Genomic DNA, 19,271 nt, shown 5'->3' with positions numbered 1-19,271 from the left:
TCCTTCATTAGCCTAACTCCCTTTAATAAGCTTAATATCAACTTAGAACATTGCCCAATGCATGCCCACTAACGTAGCCTATACTTAAGTACCTTGGGTCAAGTGGCTAGGTTCTGCGGCTACCAAGCTCACACCATGCATCAGCGCGTGCCTATGTGCTCACGCCTCGCCCATGCCCATCACATATCTCTTAACCCAGCCACGTGCCTCAACGCATCAGTGCACCCCTTCACACACAACACGCCTCACTATGCAATCCTTTGCATGCACGCTTGGTGCCCTATAATGTACCTTGCGCTAATTTGCCTTCGCAAGCATATGCCAGCGCTTCATACCCTTCAGTGCAACCCTGTTCTCACAACCTCGTGCACCCACTCACACAACACCTCCATCTGGCCTTTCAAGCTGCTTGCTTACTCAATATAAGCAGCTGCTTGCTTGTTCAATGCATAAATCCATATTCAAATTCAAACTCAATTTACTTATTTTTCAAGACATTATTTCAAGAAATTTCCTTCTACAAATATGTTTAGAAATGTCTTAACTTGCTTGCCTTAAAAATTAAGCTTCAAATTTCTCTTGATCTGTCCAAAAATCTCCATTCTTCACCTTTGGCTCAGATTCACTCGTGAGCCTGACCTTCTTGAGGAAAACTTCGAATTCAATTTGAATTCGTATGAAATTCCTTTTGGAAGCCCAGGGACATCAACTACACTCACCACTCGTTTGAATGGCTCTAGAATCACTCCTTTAGCATGAGTAAAATGGCCAACCAAGTCCTTGAAGTGAGCCTATCCTTTTATACTTGAAGCTGCATGGCCATAATCAAGCTTAATCTGACACCTATCCCACCAGGTAAAATTAGACCTTCTAATCTCGACAGATGGCCACCAAAATCGGTGATTAAGCTAAGAAATTTCTCCAATCACCAACGCACTGCCCCTAAACTCTTACCCACGCACAAGTTTACTCGGGTGCATACACCACTCAACCAGCGCATGCCTCAACGCCTCTTTTGCACCCAATGCCTAGTCTCAAGATCAACGCATGGCCCTACTTCATGCTCATCCTTGCCTGGCCCAACACCCATCAACGCATGCACAAGCCACATCCTTTAAAACATCCTTGCCTATGCACGTGCATCCTTATCCACCTACCTCAACGCGATACTTGGCTAGCGCATATCTCACGTTCAACGCATAGCCTTCCTTTGGCCATACTTAGCCGCACCTCTCCTTGCCTCCATGCCCAACTTGTGCTCAACTAACCTCAATGAAGGCACTTGGCTGCCGCCTACTCTTGGCAACAACCTTCAACGCATGGAATCTACTTCTATACTTAGCCAAATTTTCCTTTCTACATGCCTACATACCTTGCTAACCGAAAGCTACAATCTCAACACTGAGAACATTTTCCTCTTTTCTGCTCATTCTCAAGCTTCTTCACTACATAGATAATATAACTTACACTTAATCATACTTTACATACTTATTATCACACTTAAGTAGACAAACTAGGATTTGGGGTTTGCATAACAACTTCTGTTTCTATATACCCCTTGATTTTGGAAAGATGACCGTACCATAAATACATAGTGCCAAAAGAGACAGAACTTTCCTCTATGGCAAACTCTCCCGTGTAATTAGTAGCTTTAACATATTACTATTATCTAACTCCTTTTGGTCGAAGTATGTAATTTTTTAATTTTATAGGACTTCTACTTTGCACCATGATTTTTCTCAATTCCTTCCATGTAAGTAAAAGTAGTAGGGTCTTATATGACCTTTACCACAATAGTGACAAATCAACTTCTATCTCATATGTAAGACATACGACTATTCTATCTTATGCTTTGGTTCCAATATCTAATACGACATCTGAGTCTGATGAACATTAACCACTATATCTTTAGCAACTTTAGATTTAGAGGAGGTGCCAATACTGAATTTAGGTTCTTCATACCTTAGAGTAACCAAGACCTCACATGGCTCTAGAGATTTATCCCATGGATAAAATATTGACTAAGTCATTTGTTCTAGAGTTTAGCATTCACACAGACTTTGACATAGAGTTGATCGGCCAGAGTTTATCGCCAACTCTGGATCAAATAATTTTCATTTCTACTTAAAATTGCAGTAGTGATAGTATGGGTCAAACATAGGGAACGATGTGTTTCTCTAATAAACTGTTTACAGGTCGAGGTAACGAAGGAGGGGTTTTAAGATGAATTGTTTGCAAGGAAAATAAATTACATAAAAATTAAATAGAGCGAGTTATCATAATGAGAAAATGCCTAGCTTGGGTTTAATTCAAATTTCCCCATTTCAGTTTACTTGATAAAAAAAAATCTATTTACTTGATTTAAATTATTTTTTTGCTCTTCACCTAATTAATTAGAAAAGTGGATTAACCGACCTAATTATCTAATTAGCTCAAGGTGAATAGATGAAAAGCATACAAATTCAATTGGTTTAATAACATTAAGTTTTAGGGCAAAGTTAAGTTGAATGTCTAATTGAAAAAACCATCAATGAACATTCAATCGATTTTCTCCTAGATTGATTAGAGTCATATTCATTGTCTTAGACAACAGTTTACAAGCTAACCTGACCTTTTGCTTTTTAAGGATTAAAATATAATTACATGGCACATATTGCAATTCAATCCCTAGCTACCGATTTAAGATCCATAATAAGTTTGTCGGGCAATTGCAAGTTGATAAATCATAGTATATTAAATTAGAATGGGAATTAACAAACAAATAGAAACAAAATTCAAATTCTTACAAGCTTACATAAAAAGGGAGAAAGTCATAAGAACCTAAGCTAGAACAAATACCTTAGCCAACAATCGACTTCATGATCATTTGGAACATGTTCCAAAAAAGGATGGTTCTAGGCCGCCACAAAGATAGGGGTGTTCCCTTATGGCCAACTTAAATACCTTAATCCTTAGACAAAACTTTCCTAGATAGAGCCCTTATAGTTAATATTTTATAATTAATCCTTTATTTTCTCATTTTTTAAACTATTTTGAAAAAATATACGATTTCATTTAATTATAATCTAATTAGAAATAAAATTAAAGACAAGTTCATTACAATATTTAAATTCTTTAAAATAAATAAATTAATTTTGTTTTGATATTAATAAAGCCCTAATCATATTAGGTTAGCATGCAACCATATTCTAAGTTTCATTATTCATTAATCATACAATATTACTCTTATATCTACATTAATGAATTAAAACTTATGATATGCATCTATCATGATATCATCATTAACTAAATATATCTATTACATTTTAATTAATGATTATCATAATTCATACGTGATCATTGCACGTGAGATCATGGAATCATTGCATGAGATGTTTGAACAAAAGTCTACTCAACTCAAGCATGATGCTCTCAAGTTCATTTTTAATGCAAGAATACAAGAGGGAACCTTTATTCAAGAACATGTTCTCGACATGAGAGTTTATTTCAATGTTGCTGAAATGAATGGTGTTGTCATTGACGAATCTAGTCAAGTCAACTTTATTCTAAAGACTCTTCATTGAAGCTTGTACATTTGAATCATTGAAGAGTTTAATTAATAAATAAATAAAGAGTTTAGTTAATTAATCTCGAATCATTTAAGCTTATAATCCGTAGGTCTATTAGGTCTCTTTGTTAACTCACCATGGATTGACGAGGACGAATATTTTGAAAGAATATTTTGAGGTGTTCAAATTAACGGAATGAATAATATGTTAATTGTATATGATATACTTAATATAGTATATATAAATACATACAATATATAGTTAATTTTGAATTAAACTATATAATATAGGAGATCTAATGTATTTGAATATGATTCAAATATAATATTAATAAGATTCATATTAAAATTGTAGATTATGAGAGATTTGTACATTTGAATATGATTCAAATATTCAATTAATTAGATATGAGATATTTAATCAATTAATAAATTAAATATAATTTATTATTTTGATTAATTATTATTCTTTAAATAAATAACTCTTCTACATTATAGGGGAGAGGAAGGGTGGAGAGAGTGGGGAAGTTATCCCAGCTCTCCATTAAATAGAGTTTTTTTTTTTTTTTTTTAATGTATTTCTATGTGGATTGAAGAAGATCTCTGCAATTAAGATCGTTCACTCTCTCTCTCTCATATTTTACAATGGAGAAAAGTTCTCTGCATAAAGATTTTTTTTTCCTAATTCCCTTTATCATTTAAAAGGAAGATTCCCACAAACCGGTTCCTTGCCAGAGATATAGCAAGAAATACCTTTTGGAGGTGTCACGGTTTTGAGGAGGAGAAGACCAATTTGCGGGAAAAGAAAGAAAATTTGCTATGGAAGAGTTCTACAAAGGTATGTTAATTTTTTCTTCCTTTTTATGCTTAACCATTAATTAAACACAACATGAGTTGTTGCTTTTAATTTATTTCTATATTTTCATCTACCCTAAATAAAAAACAAAAGTGATTATACACTCCCTCTTTGAGATAAGATCCGATCAAATGTTATAAGAGAACCCAGAAATTCATCAATCATTTTTGCAATGTATTGAGCTTCTTTTATAGCAATGACTTTCGTGTCAAACCTCTTGGATACACCAATTTTTCTTTAGACATTTTTTCCTAGAGCAAATTCATCATTTGATATATTCAATAGACGAACATTAATTCAACTATTGATTCGTCATCAAGTATCTTCTAGTTTTCAAATCTTTTCATAAGAACACTATAAGAAAACACCCCTTTTTCGACGCTCCAAATCATCGGAAAATGGTAAAAAAAACGCATCAGGAGATCAACTTTCGATGACTAAATAGGCATTGGGAGTTTGGTCAGGATAAACCCATCTAGAGATCATCTCCCGATGCTTGTATACACATTGTCAGAAATTAGGACAACTCCTGATGGTTGTATTTATCTGTCGAGAGTTCTCTGATCTCCCGAAGATTTTAATATTGTCAGAAGTTTAAGAGTTTGATTCACAGTTTTTGAAATTAAACTCCCAACGATTGACTAGTCATTGGGAGATAATAAGACTTCCCACATCGTCATCGGGAATTGGTGCAATATCCAAGCCTTTTTTTTTTTTATTTTGATCTAAATAACCTAAAATTTAAAACATTATTAAGCAAATCAAACACATAAAGAACAAAATGTATTCACATTCAAATTAACAAAAACAATAACAAAGTCGATAATATTCTTCATTACACAAAAGAGAGAAAAGTTGACAAAGATGGTCTACAAAACAAATATGTTTTAACGAATACATAGAAGAAAGTATGATGACATCTCCAAACGACATCTCAAAACGACATCTTCAAACAACATCTCCAAAACAGTAGTTTACCTACAATTACATTAATTAGAGAACATTATATATATATATATATATATGAAGAATAAATGTAAGAAGAACTCTCAACCTCTCATTTGAAAATTAATCTCAACCCACCTCACACAACATTCAAAATTCATAAACTTCCACAAATAAACAAAAGTCATAAGATGAATCTTACAATCCTACAAAATAAAGAAAACCAACACATTTCCAAGGCTACATGTTCTCAACCTTAAACTTCCACAAATACACAAAAACCACAAGTTGAACTCCAAAAGAAAGATAATTATTCTCAACTCATCCTACACAACATTCAAATTTCATTAACTTCCACAAACAAGTAAAAGTCATAAGATGAATCCTACAATCTTACAAAATAAAGAAAATTAACGCACTTCCAAGACAACATGTTCTCAACCTTAAACCTCTACAAACACACAAAGACAACAAGTTTAACTCCAAAAGAATAACTAGTCTCAACTCATTCCATACAACATTCAAATTTCATTAACTTCCACAAACAAAACAGAAGTCATAAGATGAATACTACAATCTTACAAAACAAAGAAAATCAACAAACTTCCAAAACTACATGTTCTCAACCTTAAACCTCCACAAACATATAAAGACCACAAGTTGAACTCCAAAAAAATAACTAATCTCAACCCATCCCACACAACATTCAAAATCATAAACTTTCACAAACAAACAAAAGTCATAAGATGAATCCTACAAAACAAAGAAAATCAACATGCTTCCAAGACTACATGTTCTCAACCTTAAACCTCCATAAACACACAAAAGCCACAAATTAACCTCAATCCATCCCACACAATATTCAAATTTCATAAACTTCCACAAACAAACAAAAAATTCCAAGTTGAACTCTAAAATTAGTATAACTAACCTCAACCCACCCCATACAACATTCACATTTTATAAACATCCACAAACACACAAACACTCCAAAAAATACATCAAAATCCAATTGTTTGGCTACTATAGCTGCAGGATATACAACAATTCATATCATAAAGCTACTAGTAAGACATAACTACTTTGCTACTATGACTGCAAGATAACAACATATTAGTCAACTAGATAATGAAGTAATCATACCTAATTCGATGACCCTTCTCTTTGTGATCGTATCATATCTTCAATCATTTTTATCATTTCTTCCATTTGTCTTGCATGATCTTCTCTCATTTATTTTTTAACGTCTTCAAGTTCTTTAATCTTCAATTGAGATTGTTCGACATTGTCTTTCAATTCCCTCACCTTCATACTTTCCATGCCTTGAGTAAATGACGAACTCGATGAGCTGCTACCCGTTCTTGACTTAGCTTTAAGGCCCCAACCTAGGTCTTTTACATGACCGAGGTTTACCCAAAATGGTCTCACAGATTTTGTTCCCTGTTAGTGGTTGGGAACCTTCTGAAGTTAGGTTGAATTGTAATTCTAACTTTTGTTTCTGCACATATTAATTAAATGTGTAAATACGAGTGATTGAACTTACAAATGAAAAACAAAATGAAAACAAAACAAAATTGATTACATGTGCATCCTCAGTTGCCTCATTCACGAACTTGTCACCTTTAGAGTTTGTTTCTTTAAATAGGTCAACACGTCCTACTTCTCGACCTTATTTTTCTTGCAACTCAGACTGAATTTGTAGGAACGGCTTCGATCCACCTACGTGGTTGAATGGTAATTTCTCTCTATTCTTCCTATTCTTCTCCGAAATTTTCTACATTTGAACAAAAAAAAATTAGAAAGATATTTCACAATAGTAAATGAAGTAAATGATAGACGTCCTCAATTATTATAACTTGAAATTCTTCACTCTGAAAAACAGTAATACAAAAAATGTCAATCTTCTGATCTATTTTTAAGCCAGCTAGGTGGGTTGGAACTACTTGCTGAGGGTTGCAACATTTTTTGTAATGTCTGTGCAAATATGCTATGAATTCTTTGAACGAATTTTGCATTTGATGTTTGATAAAATTACTAAGTCTTTGGTCGGATAAATCAAGCACAAAATGAGGCTACAAAAGAATTAAGGAATAATTAACATATATGATGTTTATGACAATCTAAAAGAACAAACTGATAAACTTATCAACAATTGACTCTTAGCCAATTCTACAAATTCGTTTGGAACATCAGCGAAAGTTCGACATCACATTGGAAATGCAGATCTGACGATGACACCAATCGCATTACTCTAAGAAGCACAGACACAGATACAGATACATGATACAGATACGATACGATACAGCGATACATTAATTTCTAAAAACTAAGATAGGGATACGTTGAAGATACGTATATATATATATATATATATATATATATATATATATAATGTTTAATTAATCACTATAATACATATTTTAAGTTAGATTATAATAGATTCAAGAAGAGAGTGACGGTAGGAAAGAAGTAGAAGATGAAATTGAATAATAAAGTTGAGGATGAAGGAGGTGCGAATCATGATTTAAATAGTGAGAGAGAAGGGAAGAATGGAGATTTAATTACGTTTCGGATTTTTTTTTTAATTTTTTATGTTTTATCATTTTTAATTTATTTTGTTTTGGATTGCTCAATTTAAGTGGACATTTATGTTTGGAATTAATTTTAAAATGGTTGAAATCACTTTTATCATTTTCAAAATCACCATGAAACATGTTTAATTCTTCAAAACTAATTTTGATGATATGAAAATTGCATTTAAAAGTGTAAAATTGAAAATAAATTAATTTTGAGTAATTAAAATTGTGTTTCGAGTGATTTTAAAAATGAAAAAAAAAATAATTTTTGATGATTTAAAAATCACCGCTAAACATGCACTAAAATAAAATGGGTTGAAGGTTGGGCTTTTTAAATGGTTGGGCTTAAATTTGAAACAAAAAATTGACCCACGTATCCCCTTCACATATCTGGAAGCAAATACGTGTATCTGAAAATTAAAAATAAAAATAAAAAAATCAGATACTTCAAATCACGTATCAGACACGTATCTGCCACATATCTGGACGTATCCGTATTGTATCCGTATCTGATACCGATTCTCTACACAATTAGAAGTATCTGTGCTTCCTAGGCATTACTAAATCGTACAAAATGTTGACAAATCAACTTCTTCTCCCTTTCTTTGATCACGATTGGAATTCTCTTATATTGTTTGTACATATTTTTCCAACTCGATGTTCTGAAAATGCTTGCATTTCCTCCGAGTGGATGGAGAGCTACTATCTAAGGATTAAAAATTAAAAGATTTTAGGATATATTTCAATCAATAGAAGATGTGTACGAATACCAACCTAAAGTGTCACCCACAGAAGATCCTGTAGTGAAGATATATCTCCATCTCTTGGAATTCTTCCTCTGCCTCATGTTGCCTGTTAGGGGTTGACATGTATCTATAAAAAAAAATCAAGAAATATAAAATCAATATTAAATATGTGTAAATAGAGAAAGAGAAGTGAGTATATATATTATTAGTCATCATCGTCATCTAAATTAAATTATTCGTCAACACTTAAACTGTTATTGGGAGATAATTGCTCTTCATCATCATTTATGAAGTCATCATCAGTATGTCGAATAATTAGTCATTCCATAATTGTAGGATTAATGTCGACTTTACATAAAGTAACTTCCTCAATGGATTCATACACTCAAACTTCGTCGACAATTTCTAGTAAATTTAGTTGTTCATTTTCAACATCCCTTACTTCTAGTACGTCCCATATTCGCTTATTTTGGTTTACTTGAACAACTTTCCAGTTGCTACCATATTTTGTGTCATCGAGGTAAAAAACTTATTGTGCTTGGATAGCAAAAATGAAAGGCTCATCAATATACCAAAAGCGAGATGTGTTGATTAATTTATATCCTAAATCTACATGTGTCCTATTACTTTGTTGTTATCTATATCAAACCATCTGCACTTGAACATAAAAACACGTCTTCTGTTCGCATATTGGAAATCTAATATTTCGTTTGAGACACCATAGAAATTGTACCAATACTTCCATTCTCACCGATCTCCTCGGCCACCAGGACTCCATTAATTTATGTAGCTTGATGATTATCACACTTTACAGTGTGAAATCGTACCCCATTAACAATTCATCCATTGTAAGCGCACCTCAGACGAAGGTCCCATTGCAAGTGAAAAGAAATCATCAGAGCGATCTTCTCTTTCACGCAGTTGTAGAACCTAATAATTCATTATACGTTAAAAATGACTATAGAAAATGAATCACCTTTCAACTTCCAATACTATGTATACCTAACATTTGAACCAATCAGGAAATTTCCATTGATGTCTTATATATAAGTTAGAGGCGCTTTAAGCTTTACGGCGAATTAACCTAAAGTATTGCCTAGAATTGATCATTAAAAAGTTATATCAAATAATTTATCTTACAAGTTAGAAAACTATAAAGTTTGAAATGTACTTGAAATAATATGTTATTTCTTTACATTTGTTGAAAATGTACCAAAGTGCAATACACTTTTCCTCAACTGATAGTGTCCGTAAAGTTGACGCCTCTAATGGTCATACCCTCTATCTAAATAATTCAAATTCACCAAATATCACATGCTCGGGACTGTTATCATCATTTTGTTCATCTCCATTGAATCTCGTTTCAATCCTAGCTAGATATTGTGAACAAAAGTTCCATGATTCGTTCATTACATATGCTTCCGCTATAGACCCCTCATGACATGCTTTGTTCCATACAAATTGTTCTAATGTTCGTAAACTTCTTTTAATAGGATATATCTAACTATAACTAACTGGACCCAACACTTTGGTTTCATATGGTAGATGAACAGTACGATGTACCACTACACCGAAGAAGGCAGGTGGGAATATTTTCTCCAACTTACAAAGTATGACTACAATGTTTGCTTGTAGTCAGTTCAAATAACTTACATATATTGTTTTTGCACATAAGTCGCGAAAGAATGCACACAATTCAACAATATCAGTGTATGTGTTCTTCGGTAGGTATGCTCGAATACAATTAGAAAGTGGTCTATGAAGCAAAACATGATAGTCGTGTGTTTTTAGCCTCGATATTTTTCCAACTTTATCATTCACACATTGTGATATATTAGACATGGATGTTGGGTTTTATATCCTAAAACTTGCAGTTTGTAAAATGATAAATATTTTCTATAATCAATAAACTTATTATTGATTTTATAAATTGTATGAAAGTCTAAATTCAATAAACTAAGACCCATGACTATTATATGAGTACTTGAACTTTATGTGGAGACATAAGAGTGGATCAGATTCGAGTAAATAGTCAAAATGGTCTATAGTACATGAATAAGATTGGGTACCTTATTCTGGTAACACTATTGGATGAGGCCTACTTTGTAGTCGTTACAAAGAGTTATAAAGTGCTACATACAATGTGATCCTAATTTGTACATCTTATGACATGAGAAGTGGGGGCATCCTATGCAATGAATTTGCATAAGATAAGACTAAAAAATAAGTTACTCTTATTTTATAACGCTGTTTACTGTATAAAATTGACTATTTCATATTATATAATGAGTTTGTATAATGTTGTTTACTATATAAGATGACCTAGATAATTCGATCTTAATCCTGAGCTAACTATGAACTCCTGTTTATTCGGGATTATCCTTAGATTTTCATAGGTGAGGGTTGACTCAACAACGCCGGCTCAATAAATCTTCCATTTCAGGTGTAAGACCTAATAGATAGCTCGGAACATAGGGTGCAAGATGGAGTTCACGCCTACCCGATTTAGGGATAAGAGAAAGGTTTTTCTCTCAAGTACTGAATCAAGGTCCTGAATAAGGGGCCTCACCCTCTACTGGTCTGAGAGAGTTTGGTTTAGTGATCGGATCACAAACCAGTTGTTCATTAGAGGATCAGTGGGAACTTGAGGAATAAGACGTAATCTCGAGGGTAAAACAAATATTTGACCCAACAGTTAATTCAAACAACCTGTGAAGGGTCGACTTACTGAATATGGTTAAACCATGTAGACATAATATATCTACAGAGAGGGGAGTGCAACTATGGGCTTTAGTGAAGTGACCCATTAGTTAACAAATGGGGGTTAATTCGGTCTAATGAGTTTAGCTAATTAATATCATATCGTTGGAGCCCATGATCTGTAGGTCCGCGAGGTCCCCCTACTAGCTCATAACTAGACTAGCTCTAGAATAGTGTGATAAGTTAATTTGAAACTTTCAAATTAGATTAAGGGAATTAGTAATTATATGAGATATAATTACATGTTTAATTTGAGAATTAAACGAAAATAGGAGAATTTATATTTAAATATGATTTAAATATATAAAGATGGATGTAAAATTTAATTTAATATTTGATATTAAATTAATTAGTTTTATTTGAAAATTAATTTATGAAATTAATTTTATAAAATTAATAAAATTTTCAACTTTAAAATCAAAATTGGTTTTGATGGAAATTGAAAAGTTGGTATAATACACAAATGGAAAAACAAGTTTTTCCATTATTCATCTTCTACTTGCTCACACAAAATCCATCACCATTGCCTTGTGTTACTCCAAGCATGAGCTGCAACTCATGCAACTCTCTTCCTTGCATGATGGTCTGCAATATATTAAAGAGTTGGAGTGAATTTCGGGCATGCAATCAAGAGAGAATTTTAGAAAAAAAAATCGTGCTGAAGAAAGTGTTCTTCAACAAGATTGCTACTGTGAGCAATTCTCCATAATCCCTTGATTCAAGCTTGTTTTGAGTCCCACAACTCAATCTAGAGCACCAAGAGAATAGTGGGGAAGATCTTAGGGGGGTCTGCAACAAGATTCAAAGAAGATTGCACTTGGAGATTGGGCTTTGAAGAGGTTATACAAAGGTATGTCATGAAACTCACTTGTTTTCTGCAAGAGCATGCTTTATATTTTGCCAAAATTAATGAATTAGAGTACTTAAATGATCATTGTTGCTTCCACTGTTGTTGATACAATCCTACAATTGGTATCAGAGTATCATATAAGCATTCAGTTCGGTTTAATTTTGGTGTGGTGGGTGTTTTATATGAATTATGTGAAACTGATGCACTGATATGGTTTTCTGAGTTTTGGCTTTTTTAATTCTATTTAATTTCTCATTTAAATTTGTAATTGGCTCTTGTTTGATGAGCTTTTATGTGTTAGCAAGAGTCTGTAATTTATTTGGAGTCATTAAGGTTGAAATTAAGATGTAATTTAAGAAACAAGTGAAGAAGGCCGAGTTTCTATTCCAGTTTTTCAGCTTCTGCACAAAATCGTTGTTGAGGTTCAGTTGCTAAGCAATCATCTAGTTCCAGGTATTACACAATGTGAAGAAAAGCTAGATGTTCGTATAGCAATGGGCGCTGATCGTTGTCATGTTGGACATTAAATGATCATGTACCTACGTGAGCTAGACGATGCGTTGATATGCTATACGATAGCACTATGCGATCGTTTAGCTTTTGCGTGGGATTTAAACGATGCGTTGGAGGGCTATACGATGGCACTACATGATCATGTAGCTGCGGCGTGTGCTAAGAGATACGATAAAATGCTAAACGATGCATTTAAGTTCTATACGATGGAACTAAATGATTGTGTAACTACGACGTTGAACGACGAGATGATGTTCTATGCGATAGGGCTAAGTGATCATTTAGTTGCTGCGGGCACTAAATGATGACATAAAGTGCTAGGCGATAGTGTTAAGCAATCGTTTAGTTCTACCCGAGAGCTAAACGATTTCTCTATGCGATAGACAGATGACACTAAGCAATTGTGTACCTCTTCTCAACACAAGGCAATGGTGTTAAACGATTGCCTTCAGCGCTACATGATCAGCCTTAGCAAGACTTTGAGGTTGGATCGAGAGCAGTTGTTCGACTGGTTTTTCTCAAGGTCCAATCCGGTTCAGCCTTAAAGGGTTTTTGGCTGGTCCGGTTCAGACTTTGTTGGTCTAGTTCAGACTCATCCAGGTTGGTTCAAGATGCTTGGGTTCGGTTTGGAGCAGTTTAAAGATGGTTTTGAAGCTGTTTGTAATAGTTAGGCTTCTGTTTGCTTGTTTATGCCAAAACTAAAACCGTATCAGTCTGTGTTTAATTATTTATGCATTTGATGTTGTTATAGTTAAATAAATATTGTATGTGTATACAGTATGCCATTTAGATTTAAAATCTCACCATAGGAAGCATGTTACATGCATTGAAAGTATGTTATAATCTGTTATAATATATAGTATGCATGTTAGGGTTTCCTATATTTAATATAAGTGTTATATTAAATATTGAATGTCTTTATGTATGTTATGGATGCTTAGCATGTCTAAAGTTTTATAAGTTGTTATAAAATCGGGTTAGACGTTTAAAATCCATAAACAACAGTTGCATGCTCACGTAGTTGGCCACCTGTTTTAATAGTTAAAACTTATAGAACTCAGGTTACAAACTCAATTGGTATATAATCCTATAAAATGTTTGGGGTACTTAAGTTGACGGTTTACAAAACACCTCCTACCTAGGGATTATGGCCGAATTATTGAGCGTTAGTAACTGGTTTTATAAGCATACATGAGTGATGTGAGGTAATAAAAGGGTATCATCTAGACATCCTAGGTTAAAATCCAATTATAAGCGTTATACTTGGATAAACCACATATAGCGTTGTTTTATTAGCCGAAAAGTACCTAAGTATAAATCTACCCAATAGAACACTTTAGTGGAAGTTTAATAACTTCTATATGATAGAGTTATTAGAAAAATTCAGTGGGAGATTAATAACATATACGGTACGTTATTCTTAGCTCTCACATCCCTAAGAATTCACGGTCTAGATTTGAGCGGTACTTCGTGTCGCCTTGGAAGTGACCTCCATTCGGAAAGTATTTTTTAGCTTAAATCTAGATTGCAGTGAATAAGGGGAAGTTATTCAAACATAAGTCTATTATATGATATATAGATTTCAACTACCACGTCTCCATGATAGTTTACACTGTGAGAATCATATGACGCTTTGTGTCAACCTGGAAGTGGCCTCCATTCAGAAAATATTTTGTATGAGTCAATAACAAGGTAAATGAAGAAAGTAGTCCATAGTAAGTGGGTGAAGGATATGTGTCAATATATCCTACAATCTTCTCCATCCCAAAGAGTTCATGGCCCTTGCTAATCATTTAACGACAGCTATCCCCTCGAAGGGTTGTAACATAGGATTCCAAACAACCTAAGCTTCAGTAAATGAATAGGGTCTTATAGTTCCATCTTGGATATTGTCTTCTATTTCGGAGGCATATTCATATCGTCCTATAAGATCTAAAAATGGAGGGTCACACTTACAAGAATTACTAAATTGTTAGTAAAGATCTTGACCGAAAACGATAACTAAACGACTATAAGAATAAAAGTTATTCTGGATATAATAGGAATAAGAGTTATTCCAGAGATAGTGTTTGGTCAAAATTGTTTGCTTTAGTGAAGGAGTATCTGACTGTCCCTCAATAGCACGTATTCTGACTCACTAAAGTATCGTTGCAAATAAATAATGGTTATGGGCATATTATTACTTTTTGTTTAAACTTAATTTTGGATTTAGTTACAATTTGATAATTAGAATTTGTTTGAATTTTATCAGCATGTCGAATTCTTCTAGAATACTCCCTTCTGAATTAAATAACAGTAAAATCAAACCAGCAAACAAATTAATAGAGGCTGATTACACCAAATTAGTTTTAACAGAGGATTGGCCTCTATCTCCCAACTCATCTGAAATTTTGAATTATGTAGATGAGAATGCAGAATTTGAACAACAAGTTAAATATGATTTACTTGTTATCGAAGCATGTTTAGTGGAAAACGATAAAATCTAGGTAATTGATTCAGGTGCCGTAAATCATGTTTGTACTATCTCACAGGAAACAAGTTCTTGGAGACAGTTGACAAAAGATGAAACAATCTTTAAGGTAGGGATTGGGGAGGTTATTTCAGCTAGACCAATGGGAGATATAAAGTTATTTATAGAAGATAAGTACATTTATTTAAAAAATGTATATTATATTCCTTCTATGAAAAGGAATCTAATATCTATCTCTTGTTTGCTGGAACAAAATTATAATATTTATTTCGAAAATGATAAAGTGTTCATCAATAAAAGAAGTAAACATATTTGCTCTACAAAATTAGAAAATAACCTGTATATGTTAAAACCAACCGAGGTAAAATCGTATTGAACATAGAGATGTTTAAAACTACTGAGACTTATAAGAAAAAGGAAGATTTCTCCAAATTCCTATCTTTGGTACTTGAGACTGAGTCACATAAATCTCAATAGGATTGAGAGATTGGTTAAGAGCGGTCATCTAAATAAGTTGGAAAAAAGTTCATTACCACCATGTGAGTCCTATCTCGAGGGTAAAATGACAAAAAGATCTTATTCTGGAAAAGGTCTTAGAGTCAAAGAACCCGTAGAGTTGATTCACTCAGATCTTTGTGGGCCTCTAAATGTTAGAGCGAGAGGGGGGTATGAATATTTCATCAGTTTTATAGATGATTATTCTAGGTATGAGCATCTTTACCTAATGCACCAAAAGTCTGAAACTTTTGAATAGTTCAAAGAGTATAAGGTTGAGATTGAAACCAATTAGGTAAAAAGATTAAAATGCTTCGATCGGATCGAGGAGGTGAGTATATGGACCTATAATTCCATAACTATTTGATAGAATATGGAATTCAGTATTAACTCACAACCCTTGGCACACCTCGGCAAAATGGTGTAGTAGAAAGGAGAAATAGAACCTTGTTGGACATGGTTTGATCCATGATGAGTTACGCTCAGTTACCAAATTCTTTTTGGGGACACGTAGTTAGGACTGCAATGTATATTTTAAACATGGTTCCCTCGAAAAGTGTTTTTGAAACACCTCACGAGCTCTGGAGAGGACGTAAAGAAAATTTACGTCACTTCAGGATTTGGGGTTATCCAGCACGTGTTGGAACAAAATCCTAAAAACTTGGAATACCGTTCAAAAGTATGCCTATTTGTAGTCTACCCAAAAGAAACAAAAGGTAGTTTCTTTTATGATCCTTATGAAGATAAGGTATTTGTATGACAAATGCAACCTTCCTAGAGGAAGACAATGTAAAGAAGCATCAACCTCGCAGTAAGCTAGTAATAGAAGAAATGTCCAGAGAAATGACAAATGTATCAACAAGAGTTGTTGATAGAGCAGGTTTTTCAACAAGAATTGCTGATAGAGCAGGTCCATCAACAAGAGTTGTTAATGAAACTGGGACTTCACATCCTTCTCAAGAGTTGAGAATGCTTCGTCGTAGTGGGAGGGTTGTGCAACAGCATGACCAGTACATGGGTTTAACTAAAACTCAAGTCATCATATTAGATGATGGTTTAGAGGATCCATTGTCTTTTAACAAGCAATAAATGATGTGGATAAAGACCAATAGATTAAAGCCATGAACCTTGAAATGGAATCTATGTATTTCAATTATGTCTAGGATCTTGTAGATCAACCTGAAGGGGTAAAACCCATCGATTGCAAATGGATCTACAAGAGAAAACGAGATCAAGCTAGTAAGGTTTAGACCTACAAAGCTAGACTTGTGGCAAAAGGGTTTACCCAAAGAGATGGGGTAGATTATAAAGAAACCTTCTTTCCAGTTGCCATGATAAAGTCTATCAGAATACTTTTGTCCATAGCTACATTTTATGATTATGAAATATGGCAAATGGATGTCAAGACAGATTTTTTGAATGGCTATCTTGAAGAGGGTATCTATATGTCTCAACCAGAAGGGTTTATACAGCAGGATCAAGAGCAAAAGGTTTGCAAATTTAATCGATCCATTTATGGATTGAAATAAGCTTCTAGATCCTGGAATATGAGATTTGGCACTGTGATCAAATGTTATGGCTTTGAACAAAATATTGACGAACACTGTGTATACAAGAAAATTGTTAACAAAACTATCGTTTTTCTAGTATTGTATGTTGATGATATTCAACTCATTGGGAATGAGGTAGAATTTCCTGCTGGCGTTAAGAGATGGTTGGCTTCACAATTCCAAATGAAAGATTTGGGAGAAGTACAGTATATTCTTGGAATCCAAATAGTTCGAAATCGCAAGAACAGAACATTAACGTTATCTTAAGCATGTTAAATTGACAAGATGTTGTCTAGATATAAAATACAAAATTTCAAGAAAGGACTATTACCTTTCAGTAATGGAATTTACTTGTCTAAGGAACAGAGTCCTAAGACACCTCAAAGAGTTGAGAAGATGAATCGAATTTCATATGCATCAGAAGTAGGGAGTTTAATGTATGCAATATTGTGTACTCGTCCTGATATATGCTATGTTGTAGGAATAGTCAGCAGATTTCAATCCAATCCTGGATATGATCATTGGACTGCTATTAAGAACATTCTCAAGTATCTTCGAAGAACGAGAGATTATATGCTCGTGTATGGTGCTAAGGATCTGATCCTTACTGGATACACTAATTTTGACTTTCAGATTGATATTGATTCGAGGAAATCAACTTTGTGGTTAGTATTCACTCTAAATGGAGGAGCAGTTATGTGGAGAAGCATCAAACAGAGTTGTATTGCTGACTCCACAATGGAAGCTGAGTATGTAGCTGCAAGTGAAGCAACAAAAGAAGTAGTATGACTCAGAAAGTTCCTAACAGATCTAGAAGTAGTTCTAAATATGCACCTACCTATCACTTTCTATTGTGACAACAGTGGAGCAGTTAAAATTCAAAGGAACCACGAAGCCATAAAAGAGGAAAGTATATCGAGTGAAAGTACCATCTCATTAGGGAGATTGTACACCAAGGAGACGTAATCGTCACCCAGATTGCTTCACAAGACAAATTAGCTGATCCATTTATAAAGGCCCTCTCGGTTAAAGTGTTCATGGGTCACCTAGTAGGAATAGGTCTACAAGTTTTGTATCACTAGGGCAAGTGGGAAAATTTATGGGTATTGTAATGCCCTAGTTTATTGTATTTGTATATTTAATTCTCTCCATGTAAACTCAACATTGTATATATTTGTATATATTGATCGACTAGAGTTTTAGCTCAAATGGGAGTATTGTTGGGTTTTATGTCTTAAAACTCGCTGTTTGTAAAATGATAAACATTTTCTATAATCAATAACTTATTATTGATTTTATAAATTGTATGAAAATCTAAATCCAATAAACTAAGACCCATGACTATTATATGAGTACGTGAACTTTATGTGGAGACATAAGAGTGGATCAGGTTCGAGTAAATAGTGAAAATGATCTATAGTACATGAATAAGATTGGGTACCTTATTTTGATAGCACTATTGGATGTGCCCTACTCTGTAGTTGTTACAAAGAGTTGTAAAGTACTACATACGATGTGATCCTAATTCGTACATATTATGACATAAGGAGTGGGGGCATCCTATACAATGAGTTTGCATAATATAGGACTAAGAAATAAGTCACTCTTACTTTATAACGCTATTTACTGTATAAGACTAACTATTTCACTTAGATGACCTAGTTAACTCGATCTTGATCCTGAGCTAACTATGAACTCTTGTTTATTCGGGATTATCCTTAGATTTGCATAGGTGAGGGTTGGCTCAACAGCGCTGGCTCAATAAGCCTCCCATTTCAGAGGTAAGACCTAATAGATAATTGGGAACATAGGATGCAAGACAGGGTTCACGCCTACCCAATTTAGGGATAGAAGAAAGGATGTTCTCTCAATTACTGAATCCAAGTCTCGATTAAGGGGCTCCACCCTCTCATTGGTCTGCGAGAGTTTGGTTTAGTGCTTGGATCATAAACTAGTTGTTCAT

The sequence above is a fragment of the Benincasa hispida genome, chromosome 2 (assembly GCF_027475165.1).
Source record: "Benincasa hispida cultivar pf3 chromosome 2, pf3_genome.v1.1, whole genome shotgun sequence".
Lineage (NCBI taxonomy): Eukaryota > Viridiplantae > Streptophyta > Magnoliopsida > Cucurbitales > Cucurbitaceae > Benincasa > Benincasa hispida.
The sequence above is the reverse complement of the archived record's forward strand: the minus strand, read 5'-3'. Positions refer to the sequence as shown.